The sequence below is a fragment of the Anabrus simplex genome, chromosome 1 (assembly GCF_040414725.1).
Source record: "Anabrus simplex isolate iqAnaSimp1 chromosome 1, ASM4041472v1, whole genome shotgun sequence".
In the NCBI taxonomy this organism is placed as follows: domain Eukaryota; kingdom Metazoa; phylum Arthropoda; class Insecta; order Orthoptera; family Tettigoniidae; genus Anabrus; species Anabrus simplex.
Genome location: NC_090265.1, coordinates 908194944 through 908222545, shown reverse-complemented (window position 1 = coordinate 908222545; position 27602 = coordinate 908194944).

Here is a 27602-nt window from a genome sequence, read left to right as displayed (position 1 = left end):
GAGCACAGCTTAAGCCCAGGTGGTAAAAGTATGCTTGGTTCATCCAGAAGGACGTGCATTCGATTCCTCGTCAGGAAGTTAGAATCAGAAACGGGACTCTCCCTTTTGTTGGGGAAGCACCTAGCCCTTGGAGATCACCTAGCCTACACCAGAAATGAATACCAGCTTAATTCCTGGAGGAGAAAGGTGATCAAGGTTACGAATACCTTTACCTTTACCTTCCATTCCTCCAAGAACTTTCATGGCCTGTATGGATATGCCTTTGCTTTCTTTGATTGATTATGATTTAATTACGGAATCATGAATATGTTGAAATGTGAAACGAATTTTTAAACTTACTGGCACAAAATTGTGTAAATAGCAGCACGTACTTCATTGTAATTATGAGTTATTAACTATACAGACACGGGAAAAATATAAGTGAACTCATTCTCAATTATTACGTACTATTGTCTCCATTCAAATTCAATAATCAATATCCACAGAGAGACCTATACTACTATCGATTGCGGCCCTAGATTACAGTCAAGCGTGCGTATGATGAGCACCAGTTGACTGAGCACATTCAGTGGACTTATGAGGAGTAGACATGAGCTTCAATACTGGACTTAATCTGGAGCATCCCAGGAATTAATATGAGCTTAATAGAGGATCACAGTTCGATATCTGGCAACGATGGTGATATCATTTTTGGACTGGGCTGAAATTATTGTTATTACTATTATTATTAATCTTCAGTGGCTCAGGCGGCAACACGCCAGCCTTTCACCGCTGGGTTCCGTCGTTCAAATCCTGGCCACTCCATGTGAGATTTGTCCTGGACAAAGTGGAGGCTGGACAGGGTTTTCTCCGGGAACTTCGGTTCGCCCTGCCATCTTTCATTCTAGGAACACTCTCCACTCTCCAAGAACACTGTCCTTGGACACTCCCTGCACTAAAATTCGTTAGCTATTTCCTTTCATTACTATTAAAGCGACAGAAAAAAACGATTAGGCAATAGGCCAGACACCTTCTATCTCCTAATTTTTAGACAACCCAACCCAACTCATAAATCTCTCACCCCAGCTTTAACCCACCTGAATCTTCTGGCCAGGGAGAAGTCCTTACCTTCTAGGTGGCCCACTTCCCCCTTTAGGGGTAGAATGAAAACTTGCTAAAAATCTAATAAAAATTAGTCTAATCGTCGTCGTCTTTGTCGCCTTCTGATTCTCTTACCAAAGTGTATTTTTCTCATAGGAAATCTATCCGTCTTCATTGATCTCACATGACCCCATCACCGAAGTTTGTCTTTTGCACAATTTCATCCACCTAGTTTATATTCCTACTCTTCATTCCGAGTACCCTCCGCACACAGTTTTCACCTGTTTGTACCTGCAACATTCTCGTTATATTCATGTCTTGTTACTTCCAACTCATCAATAAAATATCGTAGATACACCAAAACTTTAATTCCCGTACATCATTTATTACTGTATTTTACAATATTTCATACCTGGAGAGGATATTCAATGTGATTTATTAATTGAAATATCCGTATCCGTAGCGTAACGGTTAGCGCTATTAGTTTCCGTCCTCGGGGACCCGGGTTCGATACTGTCAGATATTTTTTTGCTAGTTGTTTTACGTCGCACCGACACAGATAGGTCCTACGGCGACGACGGGAGAGGAAATGGCTAGGAGTGGGAAGGAAGCGGCCGTGGCCTTGATTAAAATACAGCCCCAGCAATTGCCTGGTGTGAAAATGGGAAACCACGGAAAACCATTTTCAGGGCTGCCGACAGTGGGGTTCGAACCTACTATCTCCCGAATACTGGATACTGGCCGCACATAAGCGACTGCAGCTATCGAGCTCGGTGCCAGAGATTTAAGAATGGCAGGAGGACTGGTATGTTGATGAAATGGTAGGGCCTGCATGCAGCTCACCTCCACTGGGGGGTGTGCCTGAAAAGAGCTGCACCATCTCGAGATGAGGACACGAGTTTACTTATTTATTGAAATTTTATGCTAAATCTGAAATGGCGCTTTTGTCACAGGTCATGGCCTTTCCTTTCTGAACACCGAACCAAACTGGAAATATACGCTGTATAAATGATTAGTTAGGCCTCAGGAGGATTTCGAACACGGAATCTCAGGACATTGGTGGAGATAATAACAAGAACATCCATAATTACATGTTTAATTAGTCACCTTAATACAAATTACTTACTAAGGCAGTCGTGATTCGTGTCCTGAACAATTCATCTACGATTTACCAAATGCAGTTGTAGGCCCTGTGTAAAATATTCGGTGTAAAATATTCCGTGTAAAATTGTGAGTTCAGCTATAAATCTCCACAAGATGTAAAGTATTATAAATCTACAAGCTTATTTACTACAAAAACAGGACCTATTCCGAAAATCGTTTAAGAACCCTTCGTTCATTTACTTTACTGTAGGTCAAATTTTTGAGCTCCTTTTCTGAATAGTAAGCGGAATGGCTTTCGATTCAGAGGGTCTCGGGTTAGATTCCTGACTGGAATGGAGATTTTAGCGTTCTTAGATAACTCCTCTAGTTCCAGAAATGAGTGTTGTAGACCATACACCTTACTGCGAACCACTACAGAGTCACCTAATAGAATATATTCTTCCACATAACGTTGTCCTCAGGAAGGGCATCCGGCCTTAAAACTGGTTCAACTCCATATGTGCACCATGGATCGCACAACTGCCTCACACCATGGTACGGTAAAAAGTGGCAAGAGAAGAATGAAATACGTGTAGTAATAATTCTACATATTTCTTTTAATCTGGAGCTGATCCTGCAATGTATGAACTTAGGTGTACCACAGCCTTGTTACAATTCAGGTAGTGCGATTTGTTGTATGTGCATTACTTCATGAAAATTAACGGGAGGAATATAAATTATTCGTGGATGGGTGTGATTGCTACAGTGCATAGCTGCTGAATTCCCGCCAGATTTGGAACCACAGCGGATCCTAGGATGGAATTTTCACATACACAATCACGCGACATTAAGAAGGGCATCCGTCCAAAACTAAGCTCCGATGACTCCAAAATTAACAGTAATAGGCTGTTAAAAATGTATTTCAATCTTAATTTAAATACGAAGCTGTGATTTTTTCTATTTCAGTGCCTGCACTCTCAAGTCAGTTTCATCAACGTAAATTACTATTACGTTCTATCGATTTATTAACTAATAAGTTAGTAATCCACCGAACAAACAAGCACAGAACGCACAATATAGCATCGGCACTTTTCGTAAGACTCTAAACTGACTTGTTCCACTGGATTATGCTGTCTGTCACTTAAGGACGTCATTGGGGAGTGACATCGTCGTTGACTACAGTTCAAATCTTTGTTAGTACATGTGGAGTTTGGAAACGAATAGTCAACTCCACGTGGTCCGAATTCCGTGTAAAATTTAGGACCCCACGAATAATATCACGATATCAACAGTGACGTTAAACTTATAAGCTTAGATTTTTTTGTCATCTGCCACCACTAGCATCAACGAGATTAAATTATTTTTAATATACTGCATCGCATAGCCATAAAAAATTCTTTGTACAAATCATAAGTCTCTAGCTGACTAAGACAAACAGTTTGAAAACAATTTTCATTTGGGTCATTGACTTAACATTGGGAAGTGTCAATTATTGTAAGATAGCGCCGAACTGAAGACATGTGTTTCTACAAATTGGAACTTATATAAGCCACTAATACGTGTTGTTGTTTCATTTTACAACGTCGGCCTGTACATATATTTCGACGAATGAAATGTATGTGTGGATCTGAGTCTCCGTACAAGTCAGAGTAGGTCTATACTTAAATCAATGAATGTTTTAATGGAAATGGTGGAGTTTACGATGACAAAAAGTACACGAGAAATCATACACATTTTAGATGAACTCATAACTAAACTAGATGAATATGCAATGACAATTAATAAAGAAGAAGACCAAAAGTATGATACGAGTAATTGGAGGAAGAGGTAGAAAATGTATTGATATAGGGGGCGAAGAAAGAGAGCAAGTCAATAACCTCAAATATTTGTGAAGTATAATCATGGAAGAGAACAACAGAAAAGAATTGTCATGCAAAAGAAAGTTTCAAGAGAATAAATTATTTTGTGGGCCACTAATCAAAGGTTTGAGGAAAAGACTGGCTAAGTGTTATATCTGGAACATTGCGCTGTACAGTGTACAGACTTGGACAGTATGGAAGAAAGACGAAAGGAGATTGGAGGAACTAGATGTGGATATGGAGGAGAATACAACAAGTGGAAAGGGAAGACCGGGTAATAAATGAAGATGAATTACGAAGAGTTAAAGAAGAATGAACTATGTTGCCAATCATTAGAAGGAGAAAAATGAACTGGATCAGACATTGTTTGAGGAGGGACTGTTTACTGAGAGAAGGAATCGAAGGAATTGTGAAAGTAGAAAAGGAAAGGAAATATATCAAATGCTGGACATCAAAGGAAAGAAATATTCAAACATTAAAAACATGGATATGGAGAGGCAAAAGTGGAAGAGGTTTATCACATGACAAGACCTGCCATACGGCAGAATACCTGATTGAACGTGGTCCTGGGCTGAATGTTAAACGTAGTGGTCTTCTGTTCCGAAGGCCCGGGTTCTAATCCCAGTCAAGAAGGGGATTTTGCTTTATTATTCTGGCTTGCGGACTGGGTGCATGTGTTCACTTTAATATGCGCACCTCTTCATGCACATATGAGTAGAGTTTTAATAATAATTTTATTGATTTTACGTCCCACTAACAACTTTTCTCGGAGACGCCAAGGTGCCGGAATTTTGTCCCACAGGTGTTCTTGTACGTGCCAGTAAATCTACCGACACGAGACACCTTCAAATTTCACCGGACTGATCGAACCTGCCAAGTTGGGGTCAGAAGGCCAGCGCCTCAACCGTCTGAGTCACTCAGCCCGGTGGGTAGAGTTTCTTTTTTTTGCTAGCTGCTTTACGTCGCACCGACACAGATAGGTCTTATGTCGACGATGAGATAGAAAAGGCCTAGGGGTGGGAAGGAAGCGGCCGTGGCCTTAATTACGGTACAGCCCCAGTATTTTCCTGGTGTGAAAATGGGAAACCACAGGAATGGGTTTAGTGTCGCACATAGGGAGGCTGTACTGACCAGGACTGGAATTCTTATATGGGAAGGCATTTGGCCAATTCTACATTAAGTGTCTACGCTAGGTAATCGGGAAAAGTACAAGGGAGAAGAAGTTTGGGAAGGTGTGTGTAGATTTGAAAGAAGTGTCTGTATCCTATTTGTTAGTTTCTCTCGTAGTACTTGCTAGAAATTAAAGCACGAAACCAGGACACTCCTATGAAGGCCCTCACAGGGTTTCAGGCCTAATAGGCCTATCTGTTGAACTGGAGAGGTTGAGAGGACGCTATATCAACCCAAAAAATCCTCCATGACAGAGCTGGGAACTAATGCAATTCCTATCTCTATCTGGAAAGAGTTTAATGTATAACCTCTAGGCCAAAGTGATTTTTTATTACGAATACATTGAGGATTCCTAGAACATGATTGCAATAACGACAGGCAACGTCAAGCAAAGGATCTAATTCTTTCAAAATGGCAATTTCAACGCATGTAATCCAGTAAAAATATTATTGCTTCGCAATTGAAAACCCTGAAAATATAAAAAACCGAAAAAATAATGAGATGTAAATTTATCCAAGCTGTAGGATTATTTAAAGGGCATTTCTTATCGATAGACAAACCAACTGCATCTAATACTTCCAGAATAACGAGCCTTGCAATACTGAAATGAAACAGTCAATAAATAGAACAAATTATGATGAAGTCATCCTGAAAATTTTTGATTGTTGATTTGTTTTCAAGGAAATATTAGGGACTTACAGTAAATGGGTATTGTGTATTCCGGTACACTTCACATTTTTGTACACACACTGATAGAATATCTGACAGAGTGCTCGCTTCGACTTCGGAGCCGCAGTGAGTGCGATGAGTTCAATTTCCAGCATCAATAGTTTACAGGAAACAGCTTGCGAAAATGTGTTCCTTAGAAATTTCGTCGTTCACTCTGTTAACATTCTCCATCAGCACATGTTGAAAAAATTTAATGATAATATCAAATAATAATAATAATAATAATAATAATAATAATAATAATAATAATGATGATTTTACGTCCCACAACGACATTTTGACCTTTTTGGAGACACCGAGGTGCCGAAATTTAGTCTCGCTGGAGTTCCTTTACGTGCCAGCAAATCCTACTGACACGAGGCTGGTATATATGAAGACTTTCAAATATCATCGCACTATGTCAGAAGTGAACCTGCCAATTTTGGCTCCCGAAGGTCAGCACACTACCGCATGAGCCACTCAGCCCGGCAAATAATTTCTAAAACTACAAATTAAGAAAGTGGCAGCATGTGTATTGTACAGTAAATATTCCACAGAACTTTTCAAGGAACAAACGTCACATTAGATAATATTTCTTAGAGAACTGCTAGTATTGGTGAGTAGGCAACACTGCTTTTATAGATTAACACATATTCGCGTGGGATATCACGAAATATATCAAGGTTTAGAAGACACTGTGATGTCTAACTGTGGACCTTAGATTCTACAGTATAATACTAATCATGTAGCTTTCATAGGAATTCAATATAGGCATGACTGAATAGGTCTGAAGGTAGGATACCTGCAGGATTTGAGAAAAAGAGTATACGTCGCGAGAAGGAGATCATAGTGATTATTTTAAGAAATTACTTTCGATAACGATTGATTCATAATTTTGAATGCTTTGTAATTAAATTAATAACATTTAAACTGTTGACATAAATAAATTCACTTCAAAGACTGAACTTTGTTAAAGAATTGAAAGAAAAGCGATATATTCAGACAGTAAGCTTGAATACGAAAATGCGATTTAAGTTGAGACTTCTTTTAAAATAGTCCTATAACATTTCTCTCTCAGTAGTATAAATATTTTGGCGTTTCCTCAACATAAACGCTTACATTTTTTCTAGGAAATCGTCACTGCATCAAACATGTAGGCAAATTTTTGTTTTCTTTTATATAACTCTGCAATATTCATTAATTTACTCCATAAATCTCTGAAAATATGGTGTTCATTTCTTGTTGAACAAATTCATACATTCAAGCAAGAGCCCATGAATTTAGTTACGTGAATAAGTTGGGTTCTAAGTGAAATTTCGAACACTTATCGAATTTATATCAGTGTTTAAACACTATATCTAGAGAATCCAACAACAATTGTAAAATATGATAAAATAATTAATTCATTTTCTTACTACCTGGGTCACACGAGGCTGAGCATCGAAAGTGTGCTACTTAGGTGGGATAATCAGAGGAAGGAGCTTTATCGTGAACCTTTAGCACTGAGATATCTTATCGATCTTTTGTTGTAAACTGCAATAATGTAACATAATACAATGCGACTCGGCTAATTAAATACATTATTCAAAATAATTCTCTACTCTAACTAGAATTATTCTTACGAATAGCTTCTGTTGCGTCTCCGCACCATGTATTGCAGAACAAAGAAATGAATAAAAAGCTTTCGTGCACCAATCACATCACAGCTCACGTACCGGATGACCAATCAAACGGGCACTTCATCACAACACCAGCACATAATCCATGATGATGAACAATTCACGTCTTCGATCTTGATAATTAGTTTATTGTCGTGTGCATTGGTACTGCATTTTATAAAGATGAAATAAGCAGTAACATCGGAGAAGCTAATCAGATGACCAGTTCTTTTTCCTTTCTATGAATATATAAATTATAATGAATAAATTAATGAATAACAAATAATGTTTTTTTCTATTAGATTTCTTTTAGTTTAATTTGTGAAATCGCAAGTCAAAGATCATTTCTCGTGAAGATATAACACCTTCACTCCTTTCACTAAACAAGGAAATGCCTATTTCTCTACTAACTAATGTCAAGCAAAGTTTTTCACGATATCATTGGTGGGGGTGGGAGTTTTTGGCACTGCTCAGCGTGATATGGTTCAAGAGAGACTAAACTCACAGCCAAAAGCACATTCGACGTCACACTGTACTGGGGTTAGTGGCGGGGATGAGCGCAGGCAACGGTAGTGGGGAATGAGTGAATGAGAGAGACAGAGAACACGAACCCAGCGCGCGCCCGGACCGACCGCAGCCGGAAGAATCCGAGCTGAGGCACCGCGGAAAAGGAAAATTAATGGTTCCTTTAGTTTTAACACTACAGTGTCTGACCTGGAAGGAATAACTTTTACAAGAGCTGGTTCTTGTGATCCACTAATGACACCGGGGGCATTCCTTTTTGTTTTGAAAAAGGAAGTAAATATCCCTCCATGTTTGATCTATTAATGAACGTAATGTAAAGAAAGTCTCCTCTCTAAAACTTATTATTTTGAATTTTGTCGAAAAATACTGCATACCTACGACTCTCATGGATGGGGCACTAGCAGCTATTTTGAGGACAGTTTAATCACATTTACAGTAGGTTAACCAAGCTCCTAGATTCTGAATTTACTACTTGACTCACTTCGTCGCCAACGATGTAGATACAATGTTGAGATGGTGGAACCTCAGCGTTATTTTAATAATAATAATAATAATAATAATAATAATAATAATAATAATAATAATAATAATAATAATAATAATAATAATAATAAAGTCCGCGTCTGTGGTGTAGTGGTTAATGTGATTAGCTGCAACCCCTGCAGGCTCGGGTTCGATTTCAGGCACTGCCACTAAATATGAAAAGTGGTACGAGGCCTGGAACAGGGGGGAGGTCAACTGAAAATAGGGGGTTCGATTACCATCTCAGCCATCCTCGAAGTGTCTTTCCGTGGTTTCCTAGTTCTCCTCCGGGCAAATGCCGTTGCGTTACCACGGCTACTTCCTTCCCTCTTCCTTCTCTATCCCTTCCAATCTTCCCATTCCCCCCCCCCCAAGGCCCCTGTTCAGCATAGCAGGTGAGGCCACCTGGGCGAGGTACGTGTCCTATTTCCTAGATGTATCCCTCGACCTGAAGTCTGACGAATCGAAGAAATAACTTTCGCCAGGAGAGGGATACGAAGACGGACCTCCGGGTTGACAAGATCGTGCCGTAGCAAGTACGCTACGGCGACACCAGCTAAAAACCCACGGTGTATTTGTGTTTGATGCAGATTTCCCGACGTGGCTCTCAAGTCGGTCTTAAGCCACGTGCAGGTTTAACAACACCGTCCCTCAAAGCTCATTTGAATTCGTCCGTGAAGCGATCTGATTGGTTAACTTCAGCAGCTGTTTAAATAAAAAATGCGCGATATATCAAATTATTTCTTTCAAATTATTTATCGGTAAGTGGCAGATAATCAGACTAACCACTGCACCACAGAGGCAGACTCATGGGATATGTACTGGAAGTAAAGTATATTCTAATTATTTTTGTGATATTTTGTTAATTGCAATGTGTTTGGAAAATTCTAATGCTAACAAAACTACACATAACAGCAAGGAAGTGTTCGCCTACAATAACCCTCCCCCCCCCCCCCAGTTGGTGGTCATCCTTGGCTGGGATAGAATGTTTATTTATTAATTTTCATGTACATATTGATATATCAACGTCTCCGAGATACTTCAAGCATAATCACCTACTAGTGAGAATTTGTCGTGTGAATGCTGTTGTTCTTCTTTGCTAAATACATTAGTTCACTGACTGAGCAAATGTCATGGGATAGCGGAGCACTGATGCGCATGTATGTTGTCTGCGCACCACACGCCCGCTGTGCCAGCGGCAGTTGTATAGGGGACCTTGCGAGCAGTGGCTGTTCATGTGACAGGTGGAACATGGAACGTCGTCGTGAGATGACACCGTTCGAACGGGGTATGGTGGTCGCTGCCCGACGGATGGGAAGTGCGATTTCGGAAGTGGTGCGGGAATTCGTCTCCACACGATCAACCGTGTCCAGGGTGTATCATGAATGGTTGAATGCAGGTGTCACCGTCCACAACAGACGAACGACCGGCCGTCCAGCCACCCTCGATGACCGTGACCGGCGACGTCTGAGACGGATTGTCAATCGTGACAGACGGGCAACCGTGCAACAAATCACGGCTCAATTCAACACAGGCCGTGCTAGACACGTCTTCCAGTGTACAATCCGTAGGAACATGGGTTCTATGGGGTATGGGAGCCGGCGTCGCACACGGGTGCCACTATAAACCCAACGTCATCGGGCATAACGACGCGCATTTGTCCCCAGTCACCAGGGATGGACACTAGAACAATGGCGTAACGTGATATGGTCGGACGAATCACGATTTCAACTGCACCATGCCGATGGGAGGCACCGTGTATGGCGCAGACCACATGAAGCGATGGATCCTACCTGCCTCGAAGGTGTGATCCAGGGCGCTGGTGTTTCTGTTATTGTCTGGGGTGCATTTTCCTGGTATGGAATGGGCCCCCTAGTTGTTCTGGAAGAGACTTTGAATGGTACGCGGTATGTTGAGCTACTCGGAGACCATCTCCACCTATTTTTGGCCTTCAAGCTCCTAAACGGTTCCGCGTTGTTTCATGATAACGCGCCGCCACATCGCTCGCACGTCACCCGGGAATGGTTCCAGGAACATGCAGCGGAGGTCCAACTACTGCCATGGCCACCCAGGAGCCCCGATATGAACCAGCATTGGCGGCCGCTCTGCAAACGATTTGGTGTCAGCTGCGTCCAGAGGACTACCAGGGACTTGCAACTCACTCCAACGGCGTTTCACTGCAGTTCGCAGGGCCAGAGGAGGCCCCACACGCTATAAGGTGACCTACCCCATGATATTTGCTACGTCAGTGCATTTACCGCCATCTAATGGTGACAATGGTGATTTTAAATGCAGAATAAATTCAATGAAATAATAAACAGAACTATATAAAGCTGAAACCAGCCCTAGTATGAATTCTGAACACTAGACTTTAGTTTCAGAGACATCTTCGTTTCATAACAAAACTTGTAATGTCTGTTATGAAACGAAGATGTCCAGCTACAAAGCTATCATTTATATGAATAATAAAAGCCCGAAAGAGGTGTACCTATCACTGCAAACATTACTTTCATATATTTTCAGTACATATAAACATTTTCCACAATTCAAAAACTCCTGTAATACTCACAGTGGGGGTGTGGTTGGTTAGAGTTCGAGAACGAATGCAGTGACCAGGAACTTCATTTTATTCCTAAATATTTGATATTAAGACCTTTTTATTGAACACTAGCTGATGTACCCGTGCTTCGCTACGAATTCTACATTATATACATAATCCTAGATAAAGTAGTGTAGGAGCAGTAAGATTTTATGAAATATATTGGCCCTGCGGTTAGGGGTGTGCAGCTGTGAGCTTGCATCCGGGAGACACTGGGTTCGCACTGAAGATGGTTTTCCGTGATTTCCGATTTTCACACTAGGCCAATGCTGGGGCTGTACCTTTATTAAGGCCACGGCCGCTTCCTTCCCACTCCTAGCCCTTTCTTACCCCATCGTCGCCATAAGACCTATCTGTGTCCGTGCGAAGTTAAGCAAATTGTAAAAATAAAAGAGAAGTTTATGAAATTGCATAACTCTTAGCATTACCCCAGAAACAGGACGGGAAGTCACCATACGTCGTTTCTCAAGATCGGTTTAAGGCATTTTAATTGTAATGGGAGGCCCTGTTGCCTTCTGCCAATAACAATCGAGTTGTGGAGTTTTCATTATGATGGCAGGCACCCTTGCCTACTGGCAGTCTAAATCGAATTGGGCACTTTTCATTATAATGGCAGACACTCACTCCCCTCCTACCTTTCTACACCCTCAGAAAGACTGTCTCTGTGACTATGCTGTGTCTTAAAGGATTCACCAGTGGACATAAAATCAACATGACAGCAATATTAACGCAATAAAGTGGTTTTTAATACATGTCTTCGTAAGTAAAAATTCAAAGGAAAACGATGTTTTTTATTATTGGAATATAGTCCGACTCGTTGGATGAACGGTCAGCGTAATGGCCTTCGGTTCAGGAGGTCCCGGGTTCGATTCCCGGCCGAGTCGGGGATTTTAACCTTAATTGGTTGATTCCTACGGCACGGGGGCTGGGTGTATGTGTTGTCTTCATCCTCATTTCATCCTCATCACGACGCGCAGGTCGCCTACGGGAGTCAAATAGAAAGACCTGCACCTGGCGTGCCGAACCCGTCCTGGGATATCCCGGCACTAAAAGCCATACGACATTTCATTTCAGTGGAATATATATGAGATAATTGGCCTGCGTGTATATATGTTGTATAAACGTTTCCAGGACATATCGCTAACATTTGTCATAAAATCTTGGAGAATATTGAGAACCAGGGAGGGAGGCTGCGGCTGCGTGAGAGTTGAAATCTATGTTTGCGGGATGGGGAGGGAAACAATGGACAAGAACAGCAAAGATAAGGCAAGAGTGGAAAGACCTAGGAAAAATTGCGTGCAGAGATGACTAACCTTACGGGATAGACATTTGGTTCAAGCCCTGTGATAAGCTAGGTCGATTAAGCTACATATTATAGAAATTGTGCAACAGTGAAAGATACAAGAGTGCACTTCCACAACGAGGGAAACCTGAAAGTCACCTTTCTGATCACTCCGGAATAAAAGAGTAAAAGTGCCAAGAATACAAAAAGAGGATTTTATGAAGTGGTGAAGATAAAAATATCATCCTCGCGTACACTGCGGAAAGAAGCCGCGTAGGTGTAAAGTATGTTGAAGTACGTTCTCAGGACACTCACTCACGAAGAGGAAACTGTGATGGTCATATTGTGATCAGTCGGGAAAGTAGCAAGACTGTTGTCAAATAGACATTAAGACGATTGCATGAAGTAGTGATCTGATACGTCATCACGGACATCACGTTAAGCGAGCCTTGTAGCGAAAGAAAATGTGAAGCGAGTTAGAGTTATGTGAATAAGCTGGCCGAACAGTTAGTCCTCTTACACATTTGAGCAGAGCAGGGGTACTTTTAAAATTCGATTTTCCAGACAAAATTTTGTATGAATTTTTTTCCGAGAAAATAATTTTTGTGTTTTGGCGTATTCTTTTGAGGGTTGGGGTGTTATGTCCTTACTTTGAAGGAATAAAGTAAGCCGCAAAATGACGGAAGCTGCACCATTTAATGTTGATTTTGACAGGGGTGGCAACTGTTTAAACCAATATTAAGTTGAAATGTTTTATTCCCATTAACCGGGGAAGTCATGAAATACCTATATATGGCTACAAGCGGAGAATTCAAGCAGCAGTAAGGCTGTTATATGTTTTTAAAAACTGTCCAGCCGACTGGACACTGGGACTGACGAGGATAAACCAAGACAAAGAGACCAGGGATAAAGCATGCGCCAAAAGAGAGCAAAAAATATTTGTCGCGAAAATTATGTAATAATTTTTTGGGGGTGGGGGTGGGGGAAATCGAATTTCAGGTACACTTGGTGCGCTCGATTGTTCAAGAAGCGTTTCAGTTTTAAGCGAACGTTTTCCTCTGGTTTGCTGCATTGTTTATTTTGTTACATAGCCTACTTAAAAGATAGCGTGATAGTGAGTAGCCTGTGTATCAACTATAAGCCCGCCAAATTTCAGTTCCATCAGTCGAGTAGTTTTTACGCGAAAAAACAACAACGCACAGATGGACAAACATAAAAACTTTGAGATTTATTCATGCTGCCATTTTACCTCTTCAATCACGATATTACTGCGAAACTTTTGATACAACGGAATGATACATACCCTGTATTACTCGGAATGATCTTTCAAATGGTGAAAAAAATGTCAATTTCCGTCCGGTAGTTTGAGATTACCCATTACATATTAACAGACACACAGACTTTCTTTATATATTTGTACAGATTACGTTTGCCTTAGCTGGCAGGACCTAGAGTTTACAGTGCACTATGTCTTCTGGTATAGGCTAGAGCAATTTTGTTACTTTCATAGATCTGTCTCTGTCTTATCCTTGGCTTTGACAATATGAAAGTGACCGAGGTATGAGCAATGCTGGTAATGCCAATCCTTACGCAGCCAGTCCCTGCTATGAATGGTGTGAAAATGTTGCTCATAGGGTCGGTTGGTGTATTCATTTCAGTGGGCTTGGCAGACTGATATGCAATAGCAACTCTGGCTCGGTGAGGAAAGCAACGGGAAACTACTTCACTCCTCATTTCCCCAGTACGCCTCTTCAGTGATGCCTAGGCCATCTTCACAGCTGATGGCAGAGCTGTTGAGGATACCACCAGCGGCATCGCTGACGGACTGAACATACAACACACGTAGATTACGTATGTATAATACTAATCCTAATAAACAAACCCCATGGCACTACAGCCCTTGAAGGGCCTTGGCCGACCAAGCGACCGCTGCTCAGCCCGAAGGCCTAATAATAATAATAATAATAATAATAATAATAATAATAATAATTATTATTATTATTATTATTATTTATTTATTTATTTATTTATTTATTTATTTATTTATTTATTTATTTATTTATTTATTTATTTATTTATTTATTTATTTATTTATTTATTTATTTATTTATTTACACTGTTTACGCCCACATTGGATCACCAAAATCAAACCGTGTACAACAATGTCTTCAAAGAATAAGTTCAGCTTTTAACACTTGACAACTTTTTCCTTTCCCAAAACTTCTTCACCGGGCGAATTGGCCGGGCGCTTAGAGGCGCGCGGCTGTGAGCTTGCATCCGGGAGATAGTAGGTTCGAATCCCACTATCGGCAGCCCTGAAGATGGTTTTTCGTTGTTTCCCATTTTCATACCAGGAAAATGCTGGGGTTGTACCTTAATTATGACCACGGCCGCTTCCTTCCAACTCCTAGGCCTTTCCTATCCCATCGTCGCCATAAAACCTATCTGTGTCGGTGCGACGTAAAGCCCCTAGCAAAAAAAATCTTCATTCTGGATGATCTTGCGGCCCGTTCTTCTACAGATATGACATACTGTTTACGCTGTGATATTTTTAGTGATAGTCTTGTGTACTTGTTATTTAGTACACGTTTCAATTTGACCTTTAGTAATTTTCAATTCATCTAAATCCACTTATATTTCTTTAAATCGCGTGTTTTTGTTTTACTATTCTAAAAGAAATAAAAAAGTTGTTTCAAGAGTCTAGTATTTGGTAAGCGGTATGTGTGTCCAAGGAATGAATTCCTCTGTTTGCGCATCGCGTCAATAATCGATTCACGTTCCTTGTAAAGTACTGGATTTGGCAAAAGTCTCCACTGGCCATCAATCTGATGTTTTTTTATAATTTCTTTCTTTCTTTCTTAATCTGCTTACCCTCCAGGGTTGGTTTTCCCCTCGGACTCAGCGAGGGATCCCACCTCTACCGCCTCAAGGGCTGTGTCCTGGATCGTGAGACATTGGGTCGGGAGGTAGGCTACAACTGAGGAGAATGAACAGTATCTCGCCGAGGCGACCTCACCTGCTATGCTGAACAGGGCCCTTGGTGGGCGATGGGAAGATTGGAAGGGGCAGGCAAAGAAGAGGGAAGGAAGTGGCGGTGGCCTTAAGTTAGGTACCATCCCGGCAATTGCCTGGAGGAGAAGTGGGAAACCACGGAAAACCACTTCGAGGATGCCTGAGGTGGGAATCGTACCCACCTCTACTCAGTTGACCTCCCGAGGCTGAATGGACCTCACTCCAGCCCTCGCACCACTTTTCAAAATTCGTGGCAGAGCCGGGAATCGAACCCGGGCCTCTGGGGCTGGCAGCTAATCATACTAATCACTAGACCACAGAAGCGGACTATTAATAATTTTCGGAAGAATTATTCTATCAACTTTCTGCAGTTTGTCTGTTGTGCATTGGGTATTCACTTTAAATAATGTTTCACTTGCATATGTTGCTTCTGGCTTAACGACCGAGTAATAATATCGAAATTTAGCACTAATCTGAAGAGACTCTTTCTTGTAACTCTCCCAGGTAATTTGTTGTACTCGTCTCAATTTCTGAGTTCTATGGGTGCTTTTTCATTCACATTGTAAGTAATAATCTCACCAAGATATTTAAATTTGTCAACCTTTATTTTCTGAGTATATATGTGAAGTGTCATTTTGAACAGATGGCATCATTTCAGTTTTCTCAAAATAAATTTTCAACCCAACGTTCGCTGCTAATCGTTCCATTTCCTCTACTTGAAATTAAGCTCCTTCAATACTATTTGCAAATAATGCTAGACCATCAACAAATGCGAGACAATTTAGACGAATATTTCTTCCATTCTTAACAGTCGGTGGACATTCCATTCACGCATAATATTTTCCAGCACACAATTAAACAACGTTTATTGCTTTTATCCGCAATTCTCTATATTAGAAGTAAACAAAACACTATCGATAGTCATCTTTTCTTGTAAGTCACTGCAAAACATTATCGACAGTCATCTTTTCTCACAAATCACTGCTATCAAGATCGTATATTACTTTCTTAACCTCAGTTTAACTTAGGCCGGCCGTTATAAGAATCAACATCGGTTTAAACTCAAGGTACAGTTTAACTCAATCTTTAGTTTACATCTTCATTATACTACCGGCCCTTAGAAGAAGGAGAACAACAATTTATTTAATTTTGACATTTGAATTTCTCAATACAATAGCTTATTTTTTCTTCCTTTTTTTAATCCGTTTACACTCCAGGGTTGATTTTTCCATCGGACTCAGCGAGAGATGCCACCTCTACCGCAGTGTCCTAGAGCGTGAGACTTTGTGTCGGAGGTAACACTAGGAAGGAGGACCAGTACCTCGTTCAGGAAGCCTCACCTGCTATGCTGAATAGGGTCCTTGTGGGGAGGATGGGAAGATAGGAAGGGATAGGTAAGGAAGAGAGAAGGAAGCAGCCGTAGCCGTAGGTACCATCCCGGCATTTGCCTGGAGGATAAATGGGAAACCACAGAAAACCACCTCGAGGATGACTGAGGTGGGGATCAAAATCCCCTCTACTCACTTGACTTTTCGAGGCTGAATGGACCCCGTTCCAGTCCTCGTACCACTTTTGAAATTTCGTGGCAGAGCAGGGAATCGAACCTAGGCCTCCGGGGTTGGTAGCTAATCACACTAACCACTAGACCACAGGGTAGGCAACATCATAGCTACTAATGTAATTTCATTCCTCTGTAATTTGAAATGCGCTTCACGCATTGATATCGTGGAAATCTTCAGAAGAGAGTTTTTCTGTTCGTTTGTCGATCCTCTGTACAGCTAAAGAGTTGGTCATAGGAAACAAGAATGGGAGAGAAAAGCCAAACAGCTGGAAGAAATTGATTATTAGAGCGAGTGGCAGAGGAGTCCAGCCAGTCCTTTGACTGTGAACCAATCATCACAGTTGAGTACGTAACACAACAAACAAGCTGTCACCACGCTATTGCTCTATTCTGGCAGCTGAAACATCTTCCTACACATATTAAATAGAACCGTTGGCATTACACAATGCTGGGAAACAATACTATGCACTCAACAACAAGGCATTTCTACATGTCGTTATGTGAAATACGGTATGAGAGAAGCTTTAGATATTTAGTTAGTTTAAATAATATCAGCAAACTACAATGTCAAATTTGTTAATCAGACTATACTGTAAATTAAGTAACTCAGTATCTAACCGGTAGTACGTTTACTCTAAAATACTTAAGTTTAAGGGTAGCTAATTTAAATTTGAAAATATAGGATGACATGCAAAGAAATGTAGGATATTCCAGGTGGCCCGTCTATCCCGTAATTTCTACTTGCAAGTGACCCGCATGCACTAATAATGAATGGGAAAGAGGAATAAAAATAACCTAAGATATACTTAAAGCCGAAGATGAATTAAGAATAAAACTAAACATCTGAAATACTGTATATCTAGGAAGATATTTCTTATTTAATTAATTGGTGAAAATTCACTTACATGGCTTAATAAGTGGAAAGGTAGCGGTATTTCAGACATTTTTCTGAGTTTTGATGCTACTTTGCTGTATCTCATATAGTTGAAGTTCATTGTATAATTGAGAGGCAGAGACGACATTTGAAAAATGTGGTAGGAATGGAGATGAATATGAACAACCCTACAAGAGATAATTTAGCTTCACACTTCGGGTAGTTCTTGTGAGGGCGGGGGGGCATAATTAACATCAACACAGGCATGTGAAATGAGGAAAAACTATTTATGCAAACATTCCTCTATAATAACATTCACAAAAAAATGAAACAGAATAATAACAGAGCTTGTTTCTCAAATACATCTTTGAACGAGCCTTATGTACGTAGGTTTCAATAATATTCACAAGTAAACGGAAAAGTAGAACTTGCTTCATAAATATTTTAAGGAATGTTTTTTGAACGAAGCTATTAAAAATAATCATAAGTAAAAAATTAGAACTTGCTTCATAAATGCATTTTCTTAATAAATGTCCTATTACTTTATATGTATATGAATTTCATGAAACGAAATATGAGAAGTTCTACCACCAAATGAACCGCCTGAAGAGTCCCGTCGGGAAATGTAGTTCTCTGAAGGAATTCCCGCTTTCTAATCTCATATTCTGATATAAAACCATCTTCCATCTTTTCCAGGTTTACGCTTTAGCAGCCTATGAAGACTATCACACACCACGTTTTGAGGGGACTTAACATCTAGGACTAGAATTTTTGGGGGGGCAAAATGGCACTCTGCCCCCTTGAGATCATTAGGCGGGGGGTAAGAAAATGTCTTGCCCCCCAAAGTCGGCCCCACTGGGAAGAGGACAATTGGTCACATGGAAATCTGAGGGAAGAACTGGTAGACCCAAGTGAGGCCTCATGGTTACCATCCACGTGTAGTTAGTTATGAACTATTTTGGGAGAGGGGTGATTTCCTAAGTATCATCATATCGACAACACAACACAAACAGAGAGCAAAGAAGAGTCACATAATGTAACAGAAGTTGGCGTGAGTGTATGGAGAAGCACATAAAAATACCCTGAGTGACATTAAGAACAGTGCTGTGGTGAAACTAGGTGCTAAAATCGTGTACACTTCAACGTCAATATATATTAGAGCAAGCACAGCATTCCATAAAATATTACACTTTCAACATCAGAAAAAGCAATAAATAATTATTTCTGGCACTTTACTACTGTATGTTTCTTCACGTACTGCAACAGAACAGTTGTTCAAGTTCTGAAGGAGTCAAGTATCTTAAATCAGTACCTTAAATAAGAAGTGTGTAATTATTATTAGGCCTATTATTAATTTAGAGAGGAAAGCAACGGGAAACTATCTCAATCCTCATTTCCCTAGCACGCCTCTTCAGTGATGCCTAGGCCATCTCTGACAGCTGATGGCGGAGCTGTTGAGGATCCAACCAGCCTTCGGGCTTAGGAGTAAACATACATTAATTTAGAAGACATGTTTGGCGTATTTGAGAATTAAAGATTCAAAATATACCAATTTTTCATAAGCATGTCTTGTTTTGTCGTCAGAAGCTGTCATCGAAGCGAGTGAAAGATTCAAATACATTGCTCTGCGAACTTCAACTGCCTCAGAAAACTCATCAATCACTGATATCGTGCTATTTTTCTATGGATACGTCTGCCAGGAATTCCTATCCATTTCGTTGATGTCATCTAAAGCTACACTACAAGTCTACGATCGTTTCATCATACTGTTACATGTTCACGTGACTGCTTACACCGGGAAGCCCCACTCTGGTACTTTAGGGAAGGGATGAGTGAGTCAGCATAGGGAGTTACTAGATGGCCTGAGGGCACATGACTGGATTGCCTTCTATAGTCCTTTCCGTTTGATGTCTCCGTGGATTTTATGGAAGGTGGAAATAGAGCGTTCCTATTATGTACTCACACCGAAGATACTAAAACGCATCAACAGTTTTATAAATCTAGGCTCACCACGAACAACAGGTTGGACATACAGTAGTTGAAATGTTGGTTTTGAGTTGCATATTATTCTTTTAGGTTTATATGCGTTGAGTATTTCTGTTTGGGGAGCAGCCATGTGATTTGGTTCAGCGAGTTATCGTTTTTCTCTGGATTCGAGCCAAGTGAACAGCAGTCGTGTTTTATGATAACTAACGGAAATGCGCTGGAATCTGGCTGCATGACGCTGCTGTGTGAAGTGCCTGGTTCATGCAAAGCAAAGTGAATGGCGAGACCTGCCAATCAAGATCTCGGAAGGGTCTCCCGTTCTATGTAAATACACTGACTGACAGAGCAAATGCAACACCAAGAAGGAGTGGTCAGAACTTTATGCCAATTGCAGGGTAGACTGACGTCACTGAGGTATGCTCATGATGTGAAATGCGCCGCTGTGCTGCGCACGTAGCGAACGATAAATGGGACACGGCGTTGGCGAATGGCCCACTTCGTACCGTGATTTCTCAGCCGACAGTCATTGTAGAACATGTTGTCGTGTGCCACAGGACACGTGTATAGCTAAGAATGCCAGGCCGCCGTCAACGGAGGCATTTCCAGCAGACAGACGACTTCGTATGGTGATCGGGCTGAGAAGGGCAGGTTGGTCGCTTCGTCAAATCGCAGCCGATACCCATAGGGATGTGTCCACGGTGCAGCGCCTGTGGCGAAGATGGTTGGCGCAGGGACATGTGGCACGTGCGAGGGGTCCAGGCGCAGCCCGAGTGACGTCAGCACGCGAGGATCGGCGCATCCGCCGCCAAGCGGTGGCAGCCCCGCACGCCACGTCAACCGCCATTCTTCAGCATGTGCAAGACACCCTGGCTGTTCCAATATCGACCAGAACAATTTCCCGTCGATTGGTTGAAGGAGGCCTGCACTCCCGGCGTCCGCTCAGAAGACTACCATTGACTCCACTGCATAGACGTGCACGCCTGGCATGGTACCGGGCTAGAGCGACTTGGATGAGGGAATGGCGGAACGTCGTGTTCTCCGATGAGTCACGCTTCTGTTCTGTCAGTGATAGTCACCGCAGACGAGTGTGGCGTCGGCGTGGAGAAAGGTCAAATCCGGCAGTAACTGTGGAGCGCCCTACCGCTAGACAACGCGGCATCATGGTTTGGGGCGCTATTGCGTATGATTTCACGTCACCTCTAGTGCGTATTCAAGGCACGTTAAATGCCCACCGCTACGTGCAGCATGTGCTGCGGGCGGTGGCACTCCCGTACCTTCAGGGGCTGCCCAATGCTCTGTTTCAGCAGGATAATGCCCGCCCACACACTGCTCGCATCTCCCAACAGGCTCTACGAGGTGTACAGATGCTTCCGTGGCCAGCGTACTCTCCGGATCTCTCACCAATCGAACACGTGTGGGATCTCATTGGACGCCGTTTGCAAACTCTGCCCCAGCCTCGTACGGACGACCATCTGTGACAAATGGTTGACAGGGAATGGAGAACCATCCCTCAGGACACCATCCGCACTCTGATTGACTCTGTACCTCGACGTGTTTCTGCGTGCATCGCCGCTCGCGGTGGTCCTACATCCTACTGAGTCGATGCCGTGCGCATTGTGTAACCTGCATATCGGTTTGAAATAAACATCAATTATTCGTCCGTGCCGTCTCTGTTTTTTCCCCAACTTTCATCCCTTTCGAACCACTCCTCCTTGGTGTTGCATTGTCACTGTCAGTCAATGTATGAGCCAGACGGAGACTCGCTGTAGGACAAGAGGCTTTTGTAAATGGCCACTAAGTAATGAAGTTTTGTCATTCATTGTCAAGTACAATAGTGTTTTCAGGCTACATATCTACTATGGTGGGATCTAGTGAAGGGACTCAATTTGCAGTGCAGAGATTTTTAAAGGCTGTAATTGAGTACAAACTATCTGTACATATTTATGCCTTTTGTCACTATTTGCTTTACATCGCATCTACACAGATAGGTCTTATGGCGACGATGGAATAGGAAAGGGGTAGGAGTGCGAAGAGGTGACGGTGGCCTTAGTTAAGGTACAGCCCCAGCACTTTCCTGGTGTGAAAATGGGAAACCACGGAAAACCATCTTCAGGGGGTGTCGACAGTGGGGTTCGAACCCACTATCACCCGAATGCAAGCTCACAGCTGTGCGCACCTAACCGCACGGCCAACTCAACTTGTTCCATAAATTGTAGCTAAAGCCGATCGTTTTCAAAATATTGGGAAGAAAATGTTTCAATCCTTTCCAAGCCCCTTCTTTCCTTGAAAATCGTCATAAAAGTAGCCCAACAGCAAAGATGAAAACATTGTAAAAGTATATGTACTGTTTTTCATATAATTATACCCCACTCTTTCCACGCGATACTGTATAAGCAAACAAACAACCAATCACACATACACACACAAACCGATAGAGAGTGAACCACTGGTCGCAAAAGACTTTTGGTAAAAGTAAGAATATGAATATGAATTCATTGATTAGGTACAGTTCACCACTCATGCTAATGAACAGCTTTGTGTAGCGTATACTTTAAATACAATATACAATTATTACAAAACGAAGAGAAACATAAACTAACATCTTACATAATGTATCAAACAAAACGCGAAATATTGTATGAGAACATACTACAGTATATTGTATTAGAACATAAATCTCTCTATAAACTTCAATGAGTAAGCTATATAAACTATATAAACAAGTTTTACAGAGAGTTACTCTCAAGTATTGTAATTATTTCGGTGATTTATAGAAGATAACGTGGTATGTATCATGATTACAGTTAGGCAAAATACCTTTCGTTGTGGATATTTTCTGCTGGTATTTATTAATCAACTGGAAAAAAAGAAAATATGATTCTAATGCCATCATCATTAGTCGTTGTGCTCATTGCCGAGCGTCGTGACCTCATAACTCCATCATTTCCGTGTTGCAACCTTGAGAAGATGTCTCCATCCCGAGCGGTTTTCACATTTCTTTAATATGATCTGAAGTGGTAGACCAGTGATCTTCTTCGCCTGATCTATCCGTCTACTTGCTGTTCTTCCACGAGGTCGATTTTGCCTTATAAAATGATCTTTTCCAAGTTCTCTCCGTCTCGTCTGAATTCTAATGTACTGTTTTAATGATACAGAAGACTATTTCATTTTAAATTAATAGATAACAAATAACATTTACACACGCGATATTTTAATATTACACAATTCTCTACTGAAAACTCACTCCACAAGCCAAATGGTCAAAAGGGTTGCAATGTGCCGTCCATTCTACGTAAGATTAAGTGGTAGTGGTGGTGATTATGGTTTTACGAGGAAAACCAACTTGGTAACCATACTCTATTAACAGTAATCAGAAGGAAAATGGAAGAAGTCTGACATTTCGAAAAACGAAGATATCGTCAAAAGAAAGGGAAGGGCCACGAAGGGCCTGGCAATGAAATACTCCCTAATCATCGAAAACTTAATATCGTCGGGGTCGGAAAAGATTTAGGGATGACGAAGGGAGTTCTGTTATGAAGGATATCTATTTGTTTTTTTGCTATTTGCTTTACGTCGCACCGACACAGATAGATCTTATGGTGACGATGGGATAGAAAAGGCCTAGCAATGGGAAGGAAGCGGCTGTGGCCTTAATATAAGGTACGGACGCAGCATTTGCCTGATGTGAAACCACGGAAAACTATAGGGCTGCCGACAGTGGGGTTCGAACCCACTATCTCCCGGATGCAAACTCACAGCTGCGCGGCCTTAACCGCACGGCCAACTCGCCCGGTATGAAGGATAAGAGCGAGGAACCTGACACAAGTAAATGGAAGCAACGCCAGACTCACCTAGGGGAAAGGTGATTGCAACACACACTCACAACTTGAGAGCACCTGGACTCCTTTAGTCACCTCTTACGACAGGCAGGGGATACCGTTCATGTTTATGTATCACCCCCACCACATGGGGACGTAAAATCAAGTCATAAAATGGGATGCACATGTGCATTACGTAGCTTTCATTACACCATCTTTATCATTTTAGTGCCCATTTTTGTTATTACAAAAGCCTATTTAAATTATTTTACTGTCTATCCTAAATTATAAGTGCTTATTTGCCTGTCTATTTTAGCCTAAATAAATTCCTTAAACTCTCGGCCTCTAAACATAATAAACGACAAGGTGCAGTTATTTTAATTATCTTAAATGCCGCAAAAATAATGAATCTATTTACAGAGAAAAGACAACACTAAAACGTTGCTTGCCTTTAGGAAACAAGATATTGTAGCAAACGCAGAATGCACAAGAATTATTCAATAATTAATGCTAGTTGTGTTCATCCAGGAAGCTGGTTGATAAGAGTCTTTTGAGTGACGTGACGTTAGCAGATTTCGTAAATCGGTGAAGATCGAAAGTATTAACAGCCGTGATACTGTGCAGAGGAAAGGTTTTTTGAATTTAAAATTTCGATCTTTGAAATTATTAAGTGTAGATTCCGTGTGTGGGTTATTCTTGCCATGGATTGTGTTCATTAATCGAAATAGAGTAAGAAAATAACATGGAATCTTAGTATAGAATATCTTGTATGTAATTAGTGCAATTTATAACTGCCTACATTATCAAAATTGTACGTTTTGAAGTTGTACTTAATGTTTAATATCTACATCACGTCAAACGTTCAAAATGAAATGAATTGAGGTGTTTTGAACTCTCTGAAATTTATCAGTCAATGTTTCAGGTACGTTATTGTACACATCTGATCCATAGTCGACGAGTGGAAATTATAAGGTTCGAAAAGTAACTTACGTATATTGGGAGGAATATAGTCGATACTACGCTTCAAGGTACGCATCGTTACAATTGTCTTTTACACCGCAGCTATTGTGTCCTTTGATCAAGACGAATTTCTGACAAAATCATTCCTAAATTGCTGGCAGTATCACTATGGGATCGGTCCAAAGTCACTACAGGATGGAGATACTTTCTTCTTAGGTACTGGTCGTATATTACCACACTACAGAGGGCAGGAAAGATACTAGTTTGCAACCAGGAATCAAAAATATGTAAAAAGTAATCTGTGAGAAAAATAACGATGCAATTCGAGACGAGTATAATTAAAATATTGACTGGACCCTTGGCTTTAATGCGGATAGATCTAACTGCTTAGACTACTAGTTATGAGTATAAATTCTTTAAAGTAGAATGTTTCGTGGTTTGTGGATGGAGGAAACCTATAGTGTTTAATAATCTCGACTACACAGTCAGAATTTCTTTTTTTGCTACTGGCTTTACGTCGCACCGACACAGATAGGTCTTATGGCGACGATGGGATAGGAAAGGCCTAGGAGTTGGAAGGAAGCGGCCGTGGCCTTAATTAAGATACAGCCACAGCACTTGCCTGGTGTGAAAATGGGAAACCGCGAAAAACATCTTCAGGACTGCGGACATTGGGGTTAAAACCCACTATCTCCCGCATGCAAGCTCACAGCTGCGCGCCCCTAACCGCACGACCAACTCATCCGCTACAAGGCTTTCAGTCAATCGCAAACCCTAGAAGTTTGTAGAGGAGTATTGTTTAGAGATGCTAATTATAAGTTAAATCATTAACAGCACATTCACAACAGCTTTGTAAAACAACTTTTGGCTACCACTGTGAGTTTGTAAATGAGAAGTAAAAATAGAGCGAATTCATTTCCTGGTGGGCTATGACTACTTAGCTGCTTTCCTATAGATTTTGAGAAGCCTAAGCGTCAACACTTTGCTCTGGATATGTAGTTTCTTTAACGTATCAACAAATCCACTGCAGTAGAAAGTAGATTGTACGTATTTCAAGGGGAACTATAGTACTTATAACACGGAACTACTTATAATTTTGTGTTTTATAATTCTTCGTACTGAAAAAAATGAAATCCACTACAAAGTAATCCACTGAAGGTTTTAAACGTACGTTCACATCCATTACACTATAAATTAACAATTTTCAGTTACTTTTAACTGGCAAATTTCTTTAATCAGAACTTAATTTCAGAAGAAATATGTGAAAATGAATTTAACAGACACAAAAGCAAAGTTGCAATTAACAGTATATCAACATAAAGGCGCAGTGTTTCTTCTCGGCCGTTAGTTATTTACCTTGATAAAGAAAGGAAAGATCCCATATTCTTCATTGTTCGATTTTCACTGCATTAAGAATGTACATTTTCTGTTCGAAATCAATCAGACATTTTAAGGCTGCTTCACCGTTAATCTTAGACTGCTCAAAGAATTTGTATACACTAAAGGCACGTAACACTTCATTGAAACTTGGAATTTGGAATGGAGTTTTACCCCCATCAGTATCACAGTCCATATCATCATCATCATCATCATCATCATCATCATCATCATCATCATCATCATCATCGTCATCATCTCTGCCTCTGATTTGTCCTGTAGAACAAGCCTCATTTATATTCCCTGAAGGAAAGGTTTCAATATCGGTTTGTTCTCCATATGCTGTACATATACTCTAAGTACAAGTCAGCCTTGATATTGAAAATAGTACTAGGCATAAATATTACGTTGAAATGAGCCACGTGCAACTCGGAACAATGTTACATGCAATGTTGTTTTATCTAGGGCTTGTAGAAACCTACGCTTAGTTCAGAACTACGTGTAACTAGGTGACGATTAATCCACTTTCAGCTGGGCATTATTAATTGCAAACCGACTGTGCCAAGATTGCATTTCGGAACGTTGATCATATATCGGGAAAAGAACTATGCAATACAGGAAATCTGTTCCACAGAAGAGCTATATAATTTCATACCGAACACTGTGGGAACGTATATAAAACTGCAATATTTATTTCGGGAAGTGGTGACTGTAATATGGTAATGGATGCTGAAGGAGTGTCAATAATAGTGTACTTTGTCAGACTATGCCGAGCCTGCAGTAATGATAGATCACCAAGGAGAGAGATGCGGTAATTACTTTGCTTATAATATGACGTGACTTCCTACCTCAACATCAGCACTTGCGTTCTACACACGAAGCGTGAGATCTGAGTAAAGAGAGGAACTACGACGAAACTCTTCGTACATGTAAATAAGAAAACTGCAAACTGCTAACAAAGAAACGCAGTTCTGGGAATACACCTTGGAGGACTTCATTTGAACTACCCGGTTAGGAAGAAGAATTTGGTAACCAGACTGGAGTGGCTTCTATGTTTTTAGGGTTTACTCAGCCTGCTCCTGAAACGAGTATTAGGTTAATACCTGCTGGCAAAACCTACCGAGCAAAGGCTGTAAGGATGTGTGTGTATGTGGGTCTGTGGGTCTGTTTTGTGGGGAGAGGGAGGGTAGTTTAAAAGTGAATATGGGAAATAATCCCCCAGAACTAAACGTAAGGTGTAATCTTTGGAATTTACTAGTATACAGAATCCTGTCTTGGTCATAGTGACGAATATGATTTTCACCGTGGTAATCATCGGCATTCCGAATCAAATTTACTGAACAATGCGGCTATCTCTCTCTTATGTGCTCTTTCGTAAAACATGAGAGTAAATTATAAGGAGTAAAACATTCTTCCTCATTTCTTCAAGAAATGCTCAACTTTTTGAGATATGAAGTAGATATAGCCCATGTTGCTAAGATGTCCGCATCTTGCCTGGAGTCCCTCGGTTCTATTTTCAACTACGAGT